Raw genomic sequence first — 23,978 nt, forward strand, 5'->3', positions numbered from 1 at the left:
GCCAATCAGGAGAGCGCTATGATGTGACACTCCCTGATTGGCTGTTGAGACTTCTAGTGACAGGAGTCACGGGGGGTCCTGGCATTCAGGGAAAGGGGTTCCATGTGTAAACATGGATCCCCTTTAGTTAGTTTGGAGCGGATTTTCGGTTTATTATTTTATTAACCCTGGATTGCCTACTGGAACGAAGAGGACCAAACTTCACTGGATAATAGATATTTTTATTTTTTTCACAAGTACCCATATTGGATTCTACTGGAGAATGGGACATGATTGGGCAGCGTGGGATGTAGGTAAGTATGTATGAGTGTGTGTGTTTGTTTAAATACATTTTTACTTTCACAGTGTATGTATCTTGTTTTTATTTGGGTATTTCTTTTGTTGTAAAACTACAGGTACCAGCAGGCCCTTTATTTATCCGCATGCTGGTACTTGTGGTTCTCCAAGTACCAGCAAGTGGGGGAGGCTTGCTGGGACTTGCAGTTCTAAAACAGCAGACAATATTTTTGTTTTCACTGGAAAAGGCTATCAGCCACCCATTCACTGCCCAGGGATGGAGGAGACAGCCTTGGGCTTCACTCCTGGCCCTTGGATGCCTGGAGGGGGGACCCTTGATTTAAGGGGTCCCCACTCCCTCAGGGAACCCCGGTCAGGGGTGACTAGTTGGGAGGGTAATGCCACGGGTGCAGGGACCAGTATAAATGTGTCCCCCTCTGTGGCATTATCTTCTTGGCTTGTGGAGCCGGTGCTAGTTTTAAAAATACAGGGGACCCCTTCCTCTTGTGTCCCCCATATTTTTGGAACCAGGGCTGGCCAAAGAGCCCATTACTGGTTGTATAAATACTGGGGGACCCCAGTCAATTTTTCCTCAGTATTTAAACAGGCAGGACCGGCTCAAAGAGCCTGAGGCTGGTTATACACAGTAGGGGGACCCCAAGCAATTTTTTCCAAAATTGTAACGCTTTTTATACTGTACACAATGAAGCCCTGCATGGATCTCACTGATCCGGCTGGGCTTCATTGTGTTATGTCCAGCAGTGTTTTACTCATCACTCCCATAAAACACTGTCCGACAATATGAATAGCATCAACATCGGAAAATACAAAAAACGAAAACTCTGCAGCTTAGTAAATTACCGAAAATGACCTCAAAATGTTGCAGAAAAATATGTCCGATAAAATTCAAGATCAAACTCCCACCAAATCGGCAGAAATACGAATCTTAGTAAATATACCCATGTATGTCAATTCTCATGGATTTCTTTTCTGCAAGTCTTTAGTTTTGAATGGCAAAAATTTCAAAGGAAATCTCATCTGTGTTTTCAACTGGCCAGTCTCAATATTGGCTGCAGTAACTGATATTTCCATAATAACTGTTTATCCAATATAGTGGTAATATTGCTGCATACATTAGAAGCCTAATATATGGGAATAATAATGGAAGGTTCTGTTAATCCTCTATAGCTTTAACTGTTTCTTTTTAATAGATGCCACAAGGACAATGTTCTGAAAAGTGTTTTGATGGATTCAGAAAAGCACAGAGGGAAGGATACCAAGAATGTTGCCATGACTGTGTGCCGTGCTCAGAAGGAGAAATATCGAATACATCTGGTATATGTATAATAGTTTACAAGTTTGGATGGTCAGTGAATTAACAGCAAACTTTCCTCACGCATCAACATACAGCAATATTTTATATTTTAAATGGTTATGATATTTTTTTACCCAATATTATTACATATTCATACACAGAGTGAGACACAGACATTTGTTGTATATGTTTTATGGCACTGAAATCAGTGTAACTATTGACAGATAGTTCACAAAGATTTGATATATATATATATATATATATAGAGAGAGAGAGGGAGAGAGACAGATAGGCGGCACTCAGAGCATTTGTTAAAGAGTAAAGTGCAGTGGCTATGTCAGTAAAGACATCAACGTTTCGGGGACGCAGCCCCGTCGTCAGGATAAGGGACAATGAAAAATAGCAGTGTATAAATACCTTACTCTCGAGAGACTCCTCCCGTCCGTTCAGACTACGCCGCCCGGATCCCGGCCGTGCCGCCCAGACTCTCCGGAAGTGACACGCTGCTGGTCCGACCAGCTGACGCACTGACGCTGTGGATGAGATCACCATGGTTACTAATAAACAGTAACAGCGTGCAGTAAAGAGGAAGCTTTCCTTCCATTGATACATTGTAGTGCATAACAAATACCAGTAGTTATCTGTAGCGAAAGTGCATTGTGCAACATTAAAAATCAAAACACACTGTGACATACTGTATGCAAAAAAACGTGTAAACACAAAATTTAACTATCTGTTCAATGTGAACAAAAATTAATAATATAATCACTCCATTATTGACCATCCGTTAGAGCTTCAAAAATGTGAAAAACTATTATATCTGTAAATGCCACCATTAGTAATCCCCTTGTGACATATACTAACCCAGGAACAATAGTAAATATTAGGAGAAAAAGAATTAACACATAATTCTCTGTCTAAAGAAAACACCTCAGATTGAGAGAGTAATTTAATCCCTTCGGAAAGATGGTATTTAGTCTGTGAATCCATCTGGATTCGAGTTGCAGCAATTTGTTTGATCGATCTCCCCCACGCAAAGATTTGGGGACATGATCAATTTTTTTATATCTCAGTGTGGCCATGAGGTGTTTCACCTTCGCAAAGTGCCTGGCCAAAGGCTGCTCACTGTCTCCTGATATGATAGCTTCCCGAATGGCGTATCTGTGCTGTGCCATACGTGTTTTAAAGGCACAGTCCGTCCTTCCCACATATGCCAACCCACAGGGACAATTGATGAGGTACACCACAAATTTAGACTCACACGGCAATGGATATTGAATAGTAAATATTTTACCAGTGTGTGGGTGTCTAAATTTGTCTCCCGGGGAAAGGTAGCTGCATGTAGTGCAGACACTGCAATGAAAGCAGCCGGATTTCTTACTCAAAAAATGTGGCTTGGGTGTATCAAAGTCGGATACGTCAGTCTTAACTACATAGTCTTTAATGCTCTTATTTCTGGAATGGCTAACCAACAGTTTTGATTCAAATGCTTTGCCTAGATATTTATCTGTGGCTACTAGAGATGTGTTTTCTATTGGTATTAAACTGTTTGACCCATGGGAATCTACCTACTTGGGATTTTTTGTCCTTAGATTTGAGTAATTGCTCCCATGTGCACTTAAGGGCTTGAGTTTTAGTACATTGTAAATCAGTCAACAGGTATCCCCGATCTTGAAATTTCTTAAACATTTTGTCTAATTCCAGGTCCCTATTCTTTTGGTTATATATATATACAGTGCTCGAAGTGGGCCACTATACAGCGGTATGGCATACCGGCACTTTGAGCACTGAAGTTCCCCACTGCCACATTTCAAATTCCACACTGTTCAAGCACTGGAACCAGCAACCAATCAAGGGCAGCCAAGCAGCTGCTCCTGATTTGCTGCCGATCAGCGGCAGATTTGAAATGGTGGCGGTTATGGTCATAGTGACCGAAGGCCTTCTTCTTATTGCGGCTGCCAACCATGTCCTGCTCAATGCCGCTGCTGGTCACATCCTGCTCACCACTGCCCACGTCCTGCACACCACCGCTGGCCATATCCTCCACACTGCCACTACCAAGGGCCTTCTCCTCCGCACCGCCACTGCCCAGGGTCTTCTCCTCACTGCCACCGACTACAGCCCCTTCAGTTGCTCAGGTACTTTTACCCTGCTTCCCTCTGTCCCTCTACCACTCTTTCTGTCACTGCTGTCACTCTCCCTGTCACTTTCGCTGTCCCTACTGTCACTTTCTCTGTCACTGTCCCTACTGTCACTCTCTGTCCCTGCTGTCACTCTTTCTGTCACTGTCCCTGCTGTCACTCTCCCTGTCACTTTCTCTGCCCCTGCTGTCTCTTTGTCACTGTCCCTGCTGTCACTGTCCCTGTCTCTGAATTTCAGCTCATACTGTGTGGTATATTGTGAATTTTGTCTCATTCTGTGTGGCATAATGTGAATTTTGGCTTATTTAGTGTGGCATAATGTGAATTTCTGCTCATACCATGTGCTATAATGTGAATTTCGACTCATTCCGTGTGCTATAATGTGAAGTTTGGCTCATACTGTGTGCTACAATGTGATTTCTTCTCATACCATGTGCTATAATGTGAATCTTGGCTGATACTGTGTGGTATAATGTGAATTTTGGCTCATACTGTGTGGTATAATGTGAAAGGGGCACCAGTACGAGATAGCATAAGGGGCTCTACTATTGTGGTGCATAATATGTATAGGGGTTATATGTTGTGTAGTACACTTCACTTAAGGACATGCCCCCTTTTATGTGGTTACACCCCCTTCTCCAGAGTGCGTGCACCTTAGGCGCATGTATAATTACAACCTTTACTTTTCCATACCCCCACTTCCAAATTTCCACTTCGACCACTATATATATATATATATATATATATGTATATATATATATATATATATATATATATATATATACATACTTTATATACACTATAAAACCTGTTGCCACTGCATAAATTGGCTAGCGGATCTGCCTGGTCTTGTTGCCTACATCCAGGGCAGCCATCAGAAATTGTGGGTCCCGAGACTGACAAAAAAGATGAGGTCCCCCCCACCATCTACCTTATTTAATCCCTTGTTAACTTGACCATAAAAAGATAAAAATAAAAATGGGATTTAGTGATAATGTAAATGGGAAACCCCTTTACTAAAGCACATGGGGGGAGGGGACAGGACAGACTCAGGAGAGGAGGACCAGCTGCCATGAAAAGTATGGGAGCTAGGGGGGTGCGGTCAGGAAAGAGCAGTGGGGATAAAGTCATTACAGTGTAAGCAGGTAGGATTGGGGTGTCGATAGAGTGGGTGCTGAGATTTTGTGTATATATACTATACATACAGTGAGTGGGGTGGGGTGGGTGTGGGGACGTTATTGGAGCAGTACAGGGCTAGAGATGGAGACAGACCAGGTGGGGTTTTTCTTTAATTAACTTATGGATAATTTACGTTAAAACATTAATTTAACCTCATCCAATTTAGGGGGTTATTCCGCGTTGATCGTAGCTGTGCTAAATTTAGCACAGCTATGATCATTCACACTGACATGCGGAGGGAACGCCCAACACAGGGCTAGTCCACCCCGCATGTCAGTGCCGCCCCCCCCCAGAGAAGTGCAAAGGCATCGCACAGCGGCGATGCCTTTGCACTTCAAGAGTATCTCCCGACCAGTGCATCTTTAGCGTGCTGGCATGGAGCTACTCGTCACTCCCCGGCCCGCAGTGGCTGCGTGTGACATCACGCAGCCACCGGGGCACACTTCCCAACAGTCTGGCCATGCCTGCGATGGCCAGACTGCTCCCCTTAAATGGCGGCTTAATGCCACCGTCCAGACTCCTCCCGCCCAGCGACCGTATCTGCCTCAGAGGAGATCGCTAGGCAACAACGGCGCATGCGCAGTTCCGCCCAGATCGCTGTGCTGCAACAAACTGCAGGGAGCAATCATGTTTGAATGACCCCCTAAGTGTCCAGCACTTTAGTCCATACCACTCATGTGGATGCATCAAATGTCCGCTTTAGTATGATTGGTCCAAACCTGGAATTCCACAGGTGATTATTTTTGTAAAAAGAGAAAGGAGAAGGGGTGCTACATAGTGCGTAAAAGTTTTATTTTAAAACATTAAAAAATAGCCCAAAATAGATGTACAATCTTAGGTAATACTATCATTAAATGACTTCCATATGGCATTTCCAAGATGCCTTGTGGAACATCCAATTGTTAGTAAAAGCCATTTTTTTTAAAAGAGTTGTTAGTACAATAGATATCTTATAGCTTCTCCAATTTTGAATTAATTGCAAGATAGGAGAGAGACCTGCCATGATGTATCTATTCTATTTTGCAACTCAACTGTAAATATCTAGCAATGTAATTACTCAGTTTTTAAAATTTTCAAATTATGATAATATTAGTATAATCTTTTAATAGCCCTGGTTTGAAACATATAATTTAAGAAAAGTTAAATGTTGATTACATTTTTATATTTTATAATACCACTGCCTTCTTTTAGCCAATGTGTAGAAACCTCAGACAAGACATTATTGGCTATATCACAGGTTCTTAAACTCTGTCCTCCCCACACAGTTCATGTTTCCAGGTCAGATGTAGATTTTTAAAATGTGGCAGTTGGTGATACACCGTGCACCTGCCGGGTGACCAGGAAAACATGACCTGTGTGGAGTCCTGAGGACTGAGTTTGAGAACCACTGGGCTAGATGCATTATTGCTTGGAAAGTGATAAAATGGAGAGTGAGAAAGTATCAGTCAATCAGGTCCTAACTACCATGTCTCAAGTTGTGTTTGAAAAATGGCAGTCAGGAGCTGATTGGCTTGTTATTTTTTTACTCTCCATTTTATCGCTTTCCAAGTGATGATGCATCTTACCAGTGATCTAGAATATAAGATGGCCACCCTGATGTTTTCATTGCACAATTATTGCTATAAAATACATTGGGGTAGTAGTATTGACTTCACAGAGAGGGAGCATTTTAGTGTGTTTCTCAGGGATAGTTAGATTGTAACGATGCATAATCTATGTTACTTCTTAGCCTGGCCATATTAAATCTACAAAGATATACATCAAAATACTAAATTCAAATCAAATGCTTTACTGTTCTGCTGACTTCAATTTAATCTACTGTTGTCTATTATGAACCCAGTTCAAAAGGGGATTTTTTTTTTTTGTGTAAACTGTTTTATTAGTTATTAGTTAAAGCAGCAGTCAAAACATTACAGAAATATTTTCAAAAACAAACGGAGGGCATACAAAAATATCGCGTGACATATATTCGGCAGTACACTACACATAAAGCGCCCTTAGTAGAAAAATATCTGTCTGTATTACTGACAACATTAAAAACTTATAAAAGAAAACATATTATCAAAACAGCATTGATGAATGGGAAAGAGAAACAAGAGAGAGAAGAGAAGAGGAAGAGAGGAGAAGTAAGGGAAAATTAGGGTAGGCAGAGTCAGGTGTAAGAGTCTGCACAATAAGGGTAGACCATTTGGTTGACGGAGAGGCCTCCCCCACCAATTATGAGTCTGGACCATACTATAGAGACATCATTGTCGGAATATGAGTATGGATATGAATAATAATACAAGCATGAATATGTGCATGTTTATAAATATGAATATGAATATGAAGGGGGTTATGTCGTAATATAGGACCGATACAGCGGTGTGTCCTTGAAGTCATACCAGGGAAACCAGATAGCTATGAAGTCAACTGTTTTCCCAGATGAGAAGGAAACAAGGTCTTCCATGTCTAAAAAGTGATCAATCTTTGTGAACCACATTTTAATCGAGGGTGGGGAGGTGGATCTCCAAAGGATTGGAACCACCGCTTTAGCTGCGTTGCTAAAGTGTCTTAACAGGGAATGTTTGTAGGAGTGTGATCCTGCGGAGGTGTGATTAAGGAGCCAGAAATCTGGGTCTTTCGGAATCTCATCTCCCAATATCTGTTCGGTGCATTTAAATACTCCTGTCCAGAATGGAGTTAGAAGAGGGCAATCCCACCAGATATGTATAAAACTCCCTTGGGCATTTTTGCATCTCCAACATAGATTCGAAAGGGAGGGGGACATTTTATTGAGAACACGAGGGGTCCTGTACCACCTATATATAAGTTTATAAAGGGTTTCTAATGTCGAGATGCATAAAGAACTCGCCTGAGCGTTCTTAAACACAGAATCCCAGTTAATCTGTGTAGATAGCCCTGACAATTCCTTCTCCCAGGAAGCCAGGAAGGTAGGAGGTTGTGGGAAAAAGTTTTCCATAATCATCGTATAGATTTGTGAAATAGTATGCGTAGGTGATTTGGGGGAGGTGCATAGTTTCTCAAACCCGGTGAGTTCCCTAGTTACGTCAGAGAAGTTCTTAGGAGATGATATGAAATGGTGGACCTGTAAGAACCTCCAAAACTCAGCGCTGTGTAGGTTCCAAGAGGATTGAACATCTGAAAAGGAGCGCACCCTACCCGAGCTCACCAGCTGACCGACTCTAAAGATCCCGGCTTCTGCCCATGGGGCAAAAGCAGTCCCCTGGAAGCAAGGGGCAAATTCGGAGTTATAGAGAAAGGAGGTTAAGGAGGACCATTTGGAGGATATGTGACTCTGGGATCTCAGTTTGGCCCATAATTTGAGCGTGGGGGAGATCGTGGGGTGATATACCTTCGGGAGGGTAGGGAGCCAAGGTGCAATTTCAATATAATGTGGGAGACAACCCTCCTCTAGGAGGACCCATTGTTTGCGGTCTTTAGCACGCGTCCATTCCAGAATCCTATTCAGGTGTACCGCGTGGTAGTAGTTAGGGATGTGTGGGAGTTGTTGCCCCCCTTGATGTTTTCTCCTGAACAAGATGTCGTGTTTAAACCTGGGTGTATTACTACCCCATACAAATATACGGATTAGCCTCTGGACGTCACGAAGCCAGAGCAGGGGGATGTGTATCGGAAGGGACTGGAGAAAGAATAAGATCTTAGGGAGGGCGTTCATTTTAACTACATTGATCCTCTCGAACCAGGACAGTCTCAATTTCTTCCATTTTAGGAAGTCTAGGCAAAGCCTAGTCAATAAGGGTTTAAAGTTTAGGGAGAACACTTTGGATAAATCGTTGGTCAGTAACACCCCCAAATATTTTAATTTGTGATCGTGCCAGGTGAAGGGGAAGGCTTGTTTCAGGCTTTCTACTATAGCAGGAGGAGTAGTTAAATTCATGGCAATGGATTTGGAATAATTTATTTTGAAGTTAGAGAGAGCTCCAAACTTCTCAAACTCTGCCATTAAGTTTGGTAAAGAGGTGACCGGGTTCGTGATTATTGCGAGTAGATCATCGGCGTATAATGCCAGTTTGTATTCGGACCCCCTTACCAACAGGCCCGAAATACATGGGTTAGCCCTAATACTTCGGGCTAATGCTTCCATGCAAAGGACGAAGAGCAATGGAGACAGCGGGCATCCCTGTCGCGTACCGTTGAGAATTGGAAAGGGGTCAGAAATGGAGCCATTAAGCCTAATTTTGGCGGACGGGGAGGCATAGAGGGATAAGATTCTGTGAAGACAGACATTACCAAGTCCCAGATGCCTCAACATACCGGTCAAAAAGTCCCAGTAAACTCTGTCAAAAGCTTTTTCTGCATCAGTCGACAGTAGGATTGATGGGGATGATAGCTGGCCGGCATAGTGAATCATGCTGAGCACTTTAGAAGTATTGTCCCTAGCTTCTCGGCCTAAAACAAATCCAGTTTGATCTCCATGTATCAAGCCAGGTAACAATAGTTTAAGGCGATTTGCAATCAATTTGGCAAAAAGTTTTATATCTATGTTTAATAATGAGATTGGCCGGTAACTGGAGCAAAGGCTGGGATCCTTACCCTCTTTGGGTAGAACTGCAATATGGGCTTCGAGAGATTGTGGGGAGAAGGGCGATTGATCTGATATGGTGTTAAAGGCTCTTGTGAGTATAGGAATTAATTTCTCTTTAAAAGCTTTGTAGTAGGCAATAGTATACCCATCGGGGCCGGGACTCTTGCCATTAGGAGAGGATTCAATAACTTGCTGAACCTCCTCAGTAGAAAACGGGGCATCTAGATCTTCTACTTCTGTTGTGGTTAATGTGGGGAAATGTAAGGACCGTAAGTAGTCAGCTATGGCTTTTTGATGGGACGACCTGTCAATTCTTCCGGTTGGGCCGGAGAGGTTATACAGAGTGGAATAATATGTCCTGAAGGCCCTGGCTATGTGGGGTGTCTGGTGTTGGGTTTGGCCATGCTCGTTTTTAATTGTATGAATAAAAGTAAGGGCACGTTGTTCTCTAAGTGCTTTGGCCAATAGTTTTCCAGGCTTATTGCCCCATTGATAGTATCTGCTACGGCATTTCCGATAGGAAAACTTGACTCTATCAGAGAGTAACTTATTCAGAGCCGCCCTGGCAGTTTCGAGATCTGCGTAGTGTTTGTTGGGTTTGGGATTTTTTTATGTAGAAGCTCGAGAGATTGTATCTTGGACAGTAAATCCTCTCGAAGTTTCTCTCTCTGCTTTTTGCGGAAGGATCCTATTTGAACACAAACCCCCCTAATGACACATTTATGAGCTTCCCATACTGAGACTTTGGAAATGTCATCTAAGTCATTGGTACTAATATAAGAATCCAAAGCGTTGTCAATTCGGGACTTACAGTCTGCGTCTTGTAGGAAAGTGTCGTTAAAACGCCAGGACCATTGGCGATGTGTGTTGGGAGGTAAGCGTAGGGTGAGATTAACTGGGGCATTATCGGACCATACAATCTGTCCTATAGAGGCATCAGACAGAAGGTGTAAGTGTCGGTGACTCAAAAATAAGTAATCAATCCTGGAATAAGTCTGGTGTGGGTGTGAGAAATAGGTGTAATCTATATCAGAGGGGTGTGTCAATCTCCATGTGTCTATCAGCTGGTGGTCGAGCAGGGCACGTCTCATCCCCCTATGCTCCTCCTCCGACCTGTAGGAAATCTTTTTAGAATTGTCCTGGCGGGGATCCAGGGTCCAATTCAGATCACCTCCCATCACGACCACCCCTTCCAAAAGAGGTTCCGCGTCTTCTAGAACTGAGGATATAAAGGAAGGTTGTTTAGCGTTAGGGGCATATATATTTAAAAAAGAGAAACGTTGGCCGTATATGTCGCATTTCACCAGCAACCCCCTACCCTCAGCTATTCTGTGGGAGGCAACATTGAGGACAGGCAGGTGGCGCGCAAGCAATATGGCTAGGCCTAATGTCTTGCCAGCAGAATTGTTAGATAGGAAAACGTGCGGGTAATAGTGACATTTTAGGGATGGCACATGCCCTATCTTGAAGTGTGTTTCCTGAATAAAAGCAACGTCAATTTTCTCATCCCTAAGCCATTTGAGAAGTTTAGACCTTTTTTCAGGAACATTCAGCCCTTTAACGTTAAGGGTAGTTACATGTAGATCATTCACCCCCATTATCATACACATCTAATCGCTTCACATTAGTCTTCTCTTCGGTAGACTCTGGAAGAGGTGAGGGAAGAATATCAGGGGGGGGGAGATAGGAAAGAAGGAAAAGCAAGGAAAGAGAAACAGAAAGCTGTGGCGTGGAAATCCCCGCCAAGAAATACTTTGATATTAACCTGAAGCGGTATTACTACAAAAAGAACTGCTGCAAAAAGGACAGGAGTGGAATCCTGCCGACTCCCGATCCAAAGAAACAGGGGATGCAGCATAGTGGGGTCTTGCGGGGAGCTCAGGACAACGACCACTCCCAAGATAGAAACTAGATTAATATACAATATTACCGAGGTGTGCACTAGGCACATGTGGAACATGAAAAATAAAAGTATATAGCTATATAAGTATACCAATTTGTATAAGAGTGTACAGACAATCCTCAAATTATCAAACCGGGTTCCATGGAACTATAACATCTGTACACTATTATCCATCTATAAAAACAAAAAAACGATCTCACTCGTGAGCAACTCTTAGTACTATTAAGAGAGAAAAAGACTCAATGTATAACATAAGTAACAGGCAAATTAACGTCCACTCGGGACGAGGCTTCTCATTCAGGGAGGCTTCGAAGGACGTGGGCCATGAGTGGATCCCCGCATCCGTGGGGAACAAACTTGCTGCCACGCGTCGTCTGGAGGGAGTACAACAGGCAGGTCCGGAAGGTGGTGAAAGGCGTCCCAGTCTGGCACCGGAACCGGAGGGATTCCCAGGATCGTGAAGAAAGCCTTTAAGTCCGACGGTCTAGAAAGACTTGCGATTTTTCCGCCATGAGAGACCTGGAGGGAGAAAGGAAAACCCCATCTGTATTTCAGCTCGAGTTTCCTGAGAGAGTCTGTAAGAGGTTTCAAGGCGCGACGTTGTTGTAAGGTCGACCAGGCAAGGTCGGGAAATATCTGGATCTTGTCGCCTTGAAAGTCAATGCTGACCAGTTGACGGGCCGACCTCATTATTTCCTCTTTTAGGGCATAATAATGGAGCCTACAAATCACGTCCCGTGGTCTGTCGGAGGGCAAGCCTCGAGGACGGAGGGCTCTGTGAGCTCTATCGAATATAATGTCCTTGTTCGGATCCAGGTCAATAAGTTCCCCAAATATCTTAGATAACGCGGCTACAAGGTCTGTTTGCTGGACGCTCTGAGGCAGGCCCCTGACTCTAATATTATTTCGTCGGCCGCGATTATCCATGTCCTCAATGCGTGATTTTAGGAAGGAAATATCATCCCGTTGGTGAAATAGCACTTCCCGGAATTTGATCAGAGAGCCCACTGTAGATGATTCGTGGCATTCCAGGACATCCACTCTTGTCGCGATTTGAGACATATCTTGTCGGATCGCTGTCACCTCCTGAGTAATGGTGGAAAGTAGGCGAGTCTCCAAGGCTGAGAAATCTTGTTTCGTAGGAAGTGTCCGTACATGAGACAATATTTCGCTTATCTCCGCGGACAGAGAGAGGGCCTGTGGGGGCAGCGGAGTCCCAGGAGAGGCCATGTCGTCCACCGGAACGTGTAAACTCAGGGAGGTCGGGACAGTAGGAGAAGCAGCGGGGGATGAGGTTGGGGAAGTTAGGAATTGGCGTAGATCTGACGAGCGTCGGATCGCGGGGAGCGGTATCGCGTCTGGCTTGGTCTTGGCCTTTTTTTTCTTTTTTATCCCTCTCACCATGAGATCGGTCTTTAAATAAAGCGGTGTATAATTACCCTTTCACATATCCTCGGCACTGTAAAGCATGAGGGTCGGCGCCGTGCAAAAGCCCCCACGTGGTCCTAGGGTGGCATCAGGCAAACATATACAAGGTTAGGGACCCATTTGTACACTTGCAGTGGTAGAATATCTGATATGGCCCGATGGGGGTATAACTGCGTGACACCAGGCTGTCAAGCAAGTTATCAGCCAACACAGATTTGATATGTGGATGGATGGATGGATGGATGGATGGCTGTATTGATGTATGGGTGAAGGGAGTGCTATAGTTAATTTTATTGTACTTCAAGCCTCATGGGCCTCCCTATCTTCCCTCACACTTAGGTGCCTCAGAGTGCAGCCTAGGGACCGCAGCCCCGTTCAACAGTCTGGCAGCAGTGAGGTCTCAGTGGATCCAATATGGCCGCTGGGCGTCTTGTTTGCAGCAGCCTCACTTGCCGGGTTTATGATTCTCCGTCGAGCGGGTATGTATCTGTCGGGGCCGGGGACAGGGGGACACCTCTAATCGTGGCCGGCGGCTAGCGGCCGCGGAAAGAACAGAGCACCAGCTGATGTCGGCGGCCCGCGCGGCGGGTCCCGGAGCCGCTTCCGGCCTGAGGCCTGACTCGAGGCCCCGGCTTCTCCTAGCCCGTAGGCCGCAATCCGCGGGAGCGGTTAAAACTGCTCCCCGATTCCGCGGCGCTTCAGGGATCACAGCCGGGGGTACACGGAGGGCTGCAGTGTGGGTAGGCTGGGTTAAGAGTTGCAGAAGGCTGCAGGATAAGTAGTTTGGGCTATGGTGCTCAGGAACTCATACTAGGCACGTCAGTCTCCTTCAGCACCCAGACCACGCCCCCCAGGGGATTTTTTTTATCACCATGAACCTACAGATAGTCAATCAGTGTAAACTTCATCAACTCTCTGATATATCACATTATGGCGATTCAGGATTTTAAGTGCCTTAACCCTGTTTTTTAGTGCTATAAGACATCCATTTCAGAGACTAGCATCCTATCTAACTTCCAAACGGGATCCGGTCTGAAGATCGACAGTGTCTAGGTCAACAATGTTTAGGTTGACCACTATAGGTCGACAGTCACTATGTCGACATGGATGGAAGGTCGACGGGGTTTCTAGGTCGACATGTGCTTGGTCGACAGGTCTAAAGGTCGACATGAGTTTTTCACATTTTTTTTTTATTTTTTTTTCATACTTAACGATCCACGTGGACTACGATTGGAACGGTAAAGTGTGCCGAGCAAAGCGAAGGCACCATGCCCGAAGCATGGCGAGCGAAGCGAGCCATGCGAGGGGACGCGGTTCACTAATTTGGGATCCCGGTCACTTTACGAAGAAAGCAACAACAAAAAACCTCATGTCGACCTTTAGACCTGTCGACCTAGCACATGTCGACCTAAAAACCCTGTCGACCTTCTATCCATGTTGACCTAGTGACTGTCGACCTATAGTGCTCGACCTAAACATTGTCGACCTAGACACTGTCGATAGAACGAACCACACCCCTTTTAATCATACAGTAGGTTAAAATACTATTTCCAGATTTGAAGAGGAGACTGTGGGGTAAATTTACTAAGGTCCCGATTTTGACCGAGATGCCGTTTTTTCTTCAAAGTGTCATCTCGGTCATTTACTAAACTCAAATCACGGCAGAGATGAGGGCATTCGTATTTTTTTGCAAGTAGTTGTAAAAAAATACGAATGAATACACCATCGGTCAAAATACGCCAGCAAATTAGTAGAACTCGGTCATTTACTAAAAAGTGCAAATCTCCAAAGAGGAAAACACTGCCGTGAAAAATTACAAATCGCAAAAAAGTGCTAAAAAAAAGCAGACCTGCTTTTTTGAGCCGTGATTGCATAGGCATGCAGGGATCCATGAGATCCGTGCATGTCTATCAGTGGGAAGGGGTGGGAAAGTGGTTTTTTTAACAAAAAAAATGCATGGGGTCCCCCCTCCTAAGCATAACCAGCCTCGGGCTCTTTGAGCCGATCCTGGTTGCAAAAATATGGGGGAAAAAATGACAGGGGTTCCCCCATATTTAAGCAACCAGCATCGGGCTCTGCGCCTGGTCCTGGTCCCAAAAATACGGGGGACAAAAAGAGTAGGGGTCCCCCATATTTTTAAAACCAGCACCGGGCTCCACTAGCTGGACAGATAATGCCACAGCCGGGGGTCACTTTTATATAGTGCCCTGCGGCCGTGGCATCAAAAATCCAACTAGTCACCCCTGGCCGGGGTACCCTGGGGGAGTGGGGACCCCTTCAATCAAGGGGCCCCCCCCCAGCCACCCAAGGGCCAGGGGTGAAGCCCGAGGCTGTCCCCCCCATCCAATGGGCTGCGGATGGGGGGGCTGATAGCCTTTTGTGAGAATTAAAAGATATTGTTTTTAGTAGCAGTACTAAAAGGCCCAGCAAGCCTCCCCCGCATGCTGGTACTTGGAGAACCACAAGTACCAGCATGCGGCGGAAAAACGGGCCCGCTGGTACCTGTAGTACTATTACTAAAAAAATACCCAAAAAAACACAAGACACACACACCTTGAAAGTAAAGTTTTATTACATACATGCACACAAACATACATACATACATACTTACCTTATGTTCACACGCAGGTCGGTCCTCTTCTCCAGTAGTATCCAAGGGGTACCTGTTGAAAAAATTCTACTCACCAGATCCAAGGTCCCAGGGTCCTCGGGGCATCCATGTTTAATCCACGTACTTGAATAAAATAACAAACCGCATACACGAGCCACGAACTGAAAGGGGCCCCATGTTTTCACATGGGTCACCTTTCCCCGAATGCCAGAAACCCACTCTGACTTCTGTCTAAGTGGGTTTCTTCAGCCAATCAGGGAGCGCCACGTTGTAGCACTCTCCTGATCAGCTGTGTGCTCCTGTCCTCACTGACAGGCGGCACACGGCAGTGTTACAATGTAGCGCCTATGCGCTACATTGTAACCAATGCTGGGAACTTTCTGCCCTGCGGTTGACCTAAAGTGACGTCACCGCTAAGCAGAAAGTTCCCAGCATTGGTTACAATGTAGCGCATAGGCGCTACATTGTAACACTGCCGTGTGCCGCCTGTCAGTGAGGACAGGAGCACACAGCTGATCAGGAGAGTGCTACAACGTGGCGCTCCCTGATTGGCTGAAGAAACCCACTTAGACAGAAGTCAGAGTGGGTTTCAGGCATTCGGGGAAAGGAGTCCCATGTGAAAACATGGGGCCCCTTTCAGTTCGTGGCTCGTGTATGCGGTTTGTTATTTTATTCAAGTACGTGGATTAAACATGGATGCCCCGAGGACCCTGGGACCTTGGATCTGGTGAGTAGAATTTTTTCAACAGCTACCCCTTGGATACTACTGGAGAAGAGGACCGACCTGCGTGTGAACATAAGGTAAGTATGTATGTATGTTTGTGTGCATGTATGTAATAAAACTTTACTTTCAAGGTGTGTGTGTCTTGTGTTTTTTTGGGTATTTTTTTAGTAGTAGTACTACAGGTACCAGCGGGCCCGTTTTTCCGCCGCATGCTAGTACTTGTGGTTCTCCAAGTACCAGCATGCGGGGGAGGCTTGCTGGGCCTTTTAGTACTGCTACTAAAAACAATATCTTTTCATTTACAACAAAGGCTATCAGACCCCCATCCGCAGCCCATTGGATGGGGGGGACAGCCTCGGGCTTCACCCCTGGCCCTTGGGTGGCTGGGGGGGGACCCCTTGATTGAAGGGGTCCCCACTCCCCCAGGGTACCCCGGCCAGGGGTGACTAGTTGGATTTTTGATGCCACGGCCGCAGGGCACTATATAAAAGTGACCCCCGGCTGTGGCATTATCTGTCCAGCTAGAGGAGCCCGGTGCTGGTTTTAAAAATACGGGGGACCCCTACTCTTTTTGTCCCCCGTATTTTTGGAACCAGGACCAGGCGCAGAGCCCGATGCTGGTTGCTTAAATATGGGGGAACCCCTGTCATTTTTTCCCCCATATTTCTGCAACCAGGATCGGCTCAAAGAGCCCGAGGCTGGTTATGCTTAGGAGGGGGGACCCCACGCATTTTTTTTAATGATTTTACATTGTTTAATTTAAAAAAAAAAAAAAAATGAACCCCAGCACGGATCACACAGATCCGGCCGAGATTCATTGTAAAAAAAGTCGGCAGTGTTTTGCTAATCACTGCCGTAAAAAAAAAAAAAAAAAAACACGAATGACATCGACATCGGAACAAAAGAAAAACCCGAATACGACAGCTTAGTAAATTAGTCGTAATCAATTCAAAAAGTTGCAGTTTTACACTTTCGATGTCATTCGTGATTGAACTTTGACCTTTTTCCGAAAATTACGAATGTTAGTAAATTTACCCCTGTGTTTCTATTTCACTTAGCTTTCATTTTCTATGCTTATTAGATGTCAGCCCTGTTCAAAATATCACTGTGTAATTTAATAGAATTTATTTTCCTGCTTTAATACATATGTGGGTGATGTTTGGAAGGGGTGTGGTTACTGTATGATTAAAAGCCAAATACCCAAAAATTCAAAGAATTGTTTTCCTTTCTTTACAGTTTTACTGTACATCCTTATCCTCAAAATCTGGAATAATGTCAACTAAAAATTAAAAACTGCTGTATTAGCTCATGCCATCTTCATAGGCTGTCCAATACACAAGATTTCTACCTTTATAAATATATAGCTTTGCTTGATAATGGTGATTCACTGAGCCCTCTATAGAGGTGATACAGAACTCTATCAATACCTGCATCTTTCATCACCAATGGCTTTGTTTCATTTCCACTTTAAATAAGAAATGTCCCTAGGCATGATTGCCTGCTCTCCTTTCTTGCAGCACACATAAAAGGTTGAAAGCATTGCATTGCACTCTAAGCTGGGAACATTGGCCCTCATTTCGAGTCGTTCGCTCTGTATTTTTCATCGCATCGCAGTGAAAATCCGCTTAGTACGCATGCGCAATATTCGCACTGCGACTGCGCCAAGTAATTTTACAATGAAGATAGTATTTTTACTCACGGCTTTTTCTTCGCACCGGCGATCGTAGTGTGATTGACAGGAAATGGGTGTTACTGGGCGGAAACACGGCGTTTTAGGGGCGTGTGGATGAAAACGCTACCGTTTCCGGGAAAAACGCAGGAGTGGCCGTAGAAACGGGGGAGTGTCTGGCCGAACGCTGGGTGTGTTTGTGACGTCAAACCCGGAACGACAAGCACTGAACTGATCGCAGAAGCCGAGTAAGTGTGGAGCTACTCTGAAACTGCTAAGTAGTTTGTTATCGCAATATTGCGAATACATCGTTCGCAATTTTAAGAAGCTAAGATTCACTCCCAGTAGGCGGCGGCTTAGCGTGTGTAACTCTGCTAAAATCGCCTTGCGACCGATCAACTCGGAATGAGGGCCATAGTCAGATCATAGAAACATACTGTAGAAACATAAAATTTCACACCAGAAAATAACCACTTGGCCATCTAGTCTGCCCCTTTTTCGCCAAATTTTTACCTCAACCCTTATTTGATCCTTTTTTCTTTGTAGAGCAATGTTTAATTGCTCTACAGTCTTAGCCTGTCCCACCTCTGATGGGAAGCTATTCCACTTGTCCACTACCCTTTCTGTCATTTTTCCACAAATTTCTCCTATCTCCCTCCAGTCTCAGTGCATGTCCTTGTGTTCTAATAATTCTCTTCCTTTGAAGAATGTTTTTCTTCCTGGACTTTGTTAAAACTCTTCATATATTTGAAAGTCTCTATCATGTCCCCCCATTCCCTTCTCTGCTCCAAAGTATACATATTGAGATTTTCTAGTCTTTCTGGGTATGTTTTGTGATGTAGGCCATGCACCATTTTAGTTGCCCTCCTTTGTACAGTTTCTAATGTATTAATATCCTTTTGAAGATATGGCCTCCAGAATTGAACACAGTATTCTAGATGAGGTTGTACCAATGACCTATACAGTGGCATTATTACTTCTTTCTTTCTGATGCTGATTCCTCTCCCTATGTGATCAAGCATCTGACATGCCTTCATCATTGCTTTGTTACATTGCTTACCTGCCTTTAAGTCACCTCAAATAGTGACTTCTATATCCCTTTAGTCCTCGGTAGTTACCAGTTTATTGTTATTAATACTATATTTAGCTTTGGATTTTACCTTTTTTTGGCATTAAATTGTAATTGCCACGCTCTTGACCATTTCTCTAGTTTACTTAGATAATCAAACATTTGTTTTAACCCTCCTGGTGTGTTTACCCTGTTGCATTCCTTTAAGTCATCATCCAAAAGGCATTCTTTCTCCTTTAATGCCATTTACAGTGTCATAAACAAAGATATTAAAAAACACTGGTACAAGTACAGATCTGTGGGGTACTCCACTGGTAACATTTCCCTCCTGTGAATGCACTCCATTTACCACAACTCTCTGTTTTATATCCTAAAATCTTATACATTTAACCAAGCAATTTTTGTTTTTTTTGTTTTAACCATGCGCTCCCTTGATCACCTACCCAGCAGCTGGTTAATTATAAAAGGACAACACCTATCCCTTTAGTTTCACACAATTTACAACAGCATATAAAAAAACTGCGCTAAAAGATGAACTCCAATAACCGTTTTATGGGATATGATATATAAAATTTAAATCTTTAAAATGCAATTCACAACCTAAGTCGTATGTGTCTCTGTAGTGAATCCAAAAAACATTTTTTCTTGATCGCAGATTACTCTCATTGGATATTTCCTCCAATCGACCATTCACAATAAGCAGAAAGATTCCACCATACGACCACGCCGATATCCATAAACAAGTATTCCTACTTACATATGGGCCCTCATTCCGAGTTGATCGGTCGCAAGGCGAATTTAGCAGAGTTACACACGCTAAGCCGCCGCCTACTGGGAGTGAATCTTAGCTTCTTAAAATTGCGACCGATGTATTCGCAATAATGCGATTACTAACTACTTAGCAGTTTCAGAGTAGCTCCAGACTTACTCTGCCTGTGCGATCAGTTCAGTGCTTGTCGTTCCTGGTTGACGTCACAAACACACCCAGCGTTCGCCCAGGCACTCCCACCGTTTCCCCGGCCACTCCTGCGTTTTTTCCGGAAACGGTAGCGTTTTCAGCCACACGCCCCTGAAACGCCGTGTTTCCGCCCAGTAACACCCATTTCCTGTCAATCACATTACGATCGCCGGAGCGAAGAAAAAGCCGTGAGTAAAATTACTTTCTTCATAGTAAAGTTACTTGGCGCAGTCGCAGTGCGAACATTGCGCATGCGTACTAAGCGGATTTTCACTGCGATGCGATGAAAAATACCGAGCGAACAACTCGGAATGAGGGCCATGGTTTCACTCTTGCATGCACAAAAAGGTGTCTTTAGATCAGTAAAATATCATCTGCTTGTGCTCATAAGATAAAGAGACACTCACATCTTATTTATTTCCCGTATGCGTATAAAGATATATTTAACTCCAAGCGTGATATATTTTAATACGATGGTTTAATTCATCCACAATGATTACACGATAAAAAAACTTTGCCCAAAAAAGACTGTATAAAAGTTAAGAAAAATAGGAAAATAATGTCTCTATACCAGGCCAGACCATGCAGGTGAAGAGTCAGTGGTATACGTCCTTGTGTGTGCCTACTGTAGCTCACGGATACGGATGGCTGCTTGATGGATATACAATGACCGTAAACTGCGACCAAGAATTTTTTTTGGGGGGGATTCACTACAGAGATACATATGTTTCAGGTTGTGAATTGCATTTTAAAGATTTAAAATGTTATATATTATATCCCATAACACGGTTATTGGAGTTCATCTTTTAGCGCACTGTTTTTATATGCTAATGTAAATTATCCATTTAACCATTTTAGTATCCAATCCCAAGCTTTTGAATTTATTTAGCAATCTGCAATGTGGGACAGTGTCAAAAGCCTTATTAAAGTCTAGATAAACTATATCCATGGCTCAACCTTTATAAATTAATTTAGTCACACAGTCAAAAAAGTGAATAAGGTTTATTTGACATGATATCCCCCCAATGAATCCATGCTGTTTAGGATCCTGTAAATTGCTGGATTTGAGATTATCTACAAATCTTTATTTTAAGAGTTTTTCACTCAATTTCGCTACTACTGATGTAAATTAATTTTTTGCAGATATTCTTTTTAGTTCTGAGTTCTATCAATGTTGAGCCCTGCATTTGGACAGTTTTTTATTGTCAACTATTGCCATCTGCATGCTGTTTTTGACTGTAGAATATGGGAAGCTTCCATCTTTAGCTTGTTTTCAGAGGAATAAGCAGACTGGATTAGTTAGGGATGTTTTAGGAGACATGATCTATGATAAAATACAACAGAAATTATTATTGAGGGTGCATCCTTAGCTTTGAAGATTGGCCAAAGGATAATAAAAAAGTATAAAACTAAAGAAAAGTCACTTAACCATTAATGTGACACATTGGAGGCAGGAGGCATGGAAGGTAAAGTTTCTGTTTTTATTATTTCAGTGTGGTTTTCTAATTTCTGTAATTGCCAAATCCTTGTACAATGGGGGTAATTCCAAGTTGATTGCAGCAGGAATTTTTTTAGCAGTTGGGCAAAACCATGTGCACTGCAGGGGGGCAGACATAACATGTGTAGAGAGAGTTAGATTTGGGTGTGATGAGTTCAATCTGCAATCTAAATTGCAGTGTAAAAATAAATCAGCCAGTATTTACCCTGCACAGAAACAAAATAACCCACCCAAATCTAACTCTCTCTGCACATGTTATATCTGCCCAAAAAATTCCTGCTGCGATCAACTTGGAATTACCCCCAATGTACCATCTTTCTGATGGCTGTAAAGTGACTTTAAGTTTGATGTAAGAAAAACACTATATAGAAAAAAATATTATTATTATTATTATTATTATTATTATTATTACTTCACAGATCATACTGTATCATAGACAGAAGAGCACAGGTAAAGTAGAAGAAGCTAAGACAATAGCAAATATAAAATTATATCTATAAACAATGTGTCCTAATAGCAAATGTTTATAGTCATTTTATTAATTAAATAATCACAAGTGTTAGTTATTCTCACTATGAGGTTTAAAATAAATCTGCAATTTTTATTATTTAACAGAAAAGGCTTTAATCTGATTGTTAACTAAAATGTAGAGAGGTAAAGAGAGGTGGAGTTTAACATAGTAATAAAGGAGAAGTGAGAATAGTAAAAATATATAAGAGAATTAAATGAAAGCTACAAGACATTGAGGGTGAAAATATTTGAGGGCATCATTACTGTTTAAATATTTTCACTTTTTTTATTTTATAGACAATGAAAATTGCATGAAATGCAGCAATACTGAAAGGCCGAACGAAGCTAAAAACCAATGCATAGCCAAAGTACAAGATTTTCTTTCATATGAAGTGGACATGATAACCATTGTGTTTTCTGTTGCAGCTTTATTATTTTCTGCTATAATTGTCCTCATTATTGGAATATTTATTTACTTCCGCAACAGCCAAATTGTCAGAGCCAATAACCAGAACCTCAGCTTTATTCTCCTGATCTCTCTAAAGTTGAGTTTACTCTGTATATTTCTCTTCTTTGGTTGCCCAGTGGACATAACCTGCATGCTACGCCAAATATGCTATGGAATCATATTTACTGTTGCTGTGTCTTCTATCCTAGCCAAGACTATCACGGTTTGCATCGCTTTTAAGGCCACAAGACCTGGAAGCTACTGGAGAAAATGGATGGGAGTCAAACTACCAAATTCCTTAGTGGTGATCTGCTCATCTGTCCAGGTCCTGAATAGTGTCATCTGGTTGTCAGTTTCTCCTCCTTTTCAAGAGTTTAACATGGACACATATCCTAGGACTATCATCATCCAATGTAATGAGGGTTCCGTGCTGGCCTTTTATTTCATGTTGGGTTACATGGGATTCCTGGCAGCTGTGAGCTTTGCTCTAGCTTTCATGGTGAGGACATTACCTGATATCTATAATGAGGCCACATACATCACATTCAGCATGCTGGTGTTCTGCAGTGTGTGGATCTGTGCTATACCGGCCTATCTGAGCAGTAAGGGGAAACTAATGGTCATTGTAGAGGTGTTTGCTATATTAGCCTCATGTATTGGGGTATTAGGCTGCATATTTTTCCCTAAATGCTACAATATACTGATGACACCTGAAATGAACAAAAAAGATCTCATTCTCCATGGAAAACACAATTCCTCTTAATATGATCTGATATCTTATTTTATGATAAACACATCTGTAGACAATGAACTTGATGCTTAGATGTTTACAATTAGCTTAATTTATGTTTAATAGTATCACATCCTGAAGTAACACATTTTTGCACATATGTCAGCAGAAGAGTTTGAATTACGGCAAGCATGAAAATAGCCCATTTATGTTCAGCTGGAGAGGTGGAAATATGTGTATGTGTCTGCACTAGGTGGATATCTACTATTTATATCAGATATATACTGTACATCTAAGCCAGTGGTTTCCAAACTTTTTTGAATCACGGCACCCTAGAACACTGGTTCTCAAACTCGGTCCTCGGGACCCCACACAGTGCATGTTTTGCAGGTCTCCTCACAGAATCGCAAGTGAAATAATTAACTCCACCTGTGGACCTTTTAAAATGTGTCAGTGAGTAATTAATACACCTGTGCACCTACTTGGTTACCTGCAAAACATGCACTGTGTGGGGTCCTGAGGACCGAGTTTGAGAACCTATGCCCTAGAATATCAGAATTTTTTTCACAGTACCCCTAGGCCAAAAATTTCTTATTGAGAAATTTAGAAAGAAATATTACATTAAGTAGATTGTGTTTATATGTCATCCTTAGAGTCAGTTGTGTGGTGAGGGACAAGATTTGCTTCTGTTTGGCCACATATTTTATGAATGGCAGCCACCAGCACTGGTTTTGCCTATTATATTGACCATGAATAATTTGAATTAGTCCTGGACCACCAACTTAGGGCACCCCTGCAAGTGTCCCGAGGCACCCCAGGGAGCCACGGCACACAGTTTGGGAACCTATGATCTAAGCCAATCCAGAACAGAAATGTGACTATAGAAACAGAGATGTTCAATAGAGAAAGCACTCTACGTCACAATTAATCATATACAGTACTTACAGTACAGTATATTAATGCATTTTAC

At 43.0% G+C, this 23,978-nt stretch overlaps 1 long non-coding RNA gene across 1 annotated transcript in view; it reads left to right on the plus strand.

Annotated features, from left to right (window-relative positions):
- LOC135024083 (uncharacterized) overlaps positions 1-23,483 on the plus strand; it is a 67,692-nt gene extending 44,209 nt beyond the window's left edge. Inside the window, exons 2-3 of the long non-coding RNA XR_010220996.1 lie at positions 1,488-1,611; positions 22,488-23,483. This is a non-coding gene — a long non-coding RNA (uncharacterized LOC135024083). The remainder of the gene's footprint in view (positions 1-1,487; positions 1,612-22,487) is intronic.
- The last annotated feature ends 495 nt before the right edge of the window (positions 23,484-23,978 follow it).

The sequence above is a fragment of the Pseudophryne corroboree genome, chromosome 1, assembly GCF_028390025.1.
Source record: "Pseudophryne corroboree isolate aPseCor3 chromosome 1, aPseCor3.hap2, whole genome shotgun sequence".
NCBI lineage: Eukaryota > Metazoa > Chordata > Amphibia > Anura > Myobatrachidae > Pseudophryne > Pseudophryne corroboree.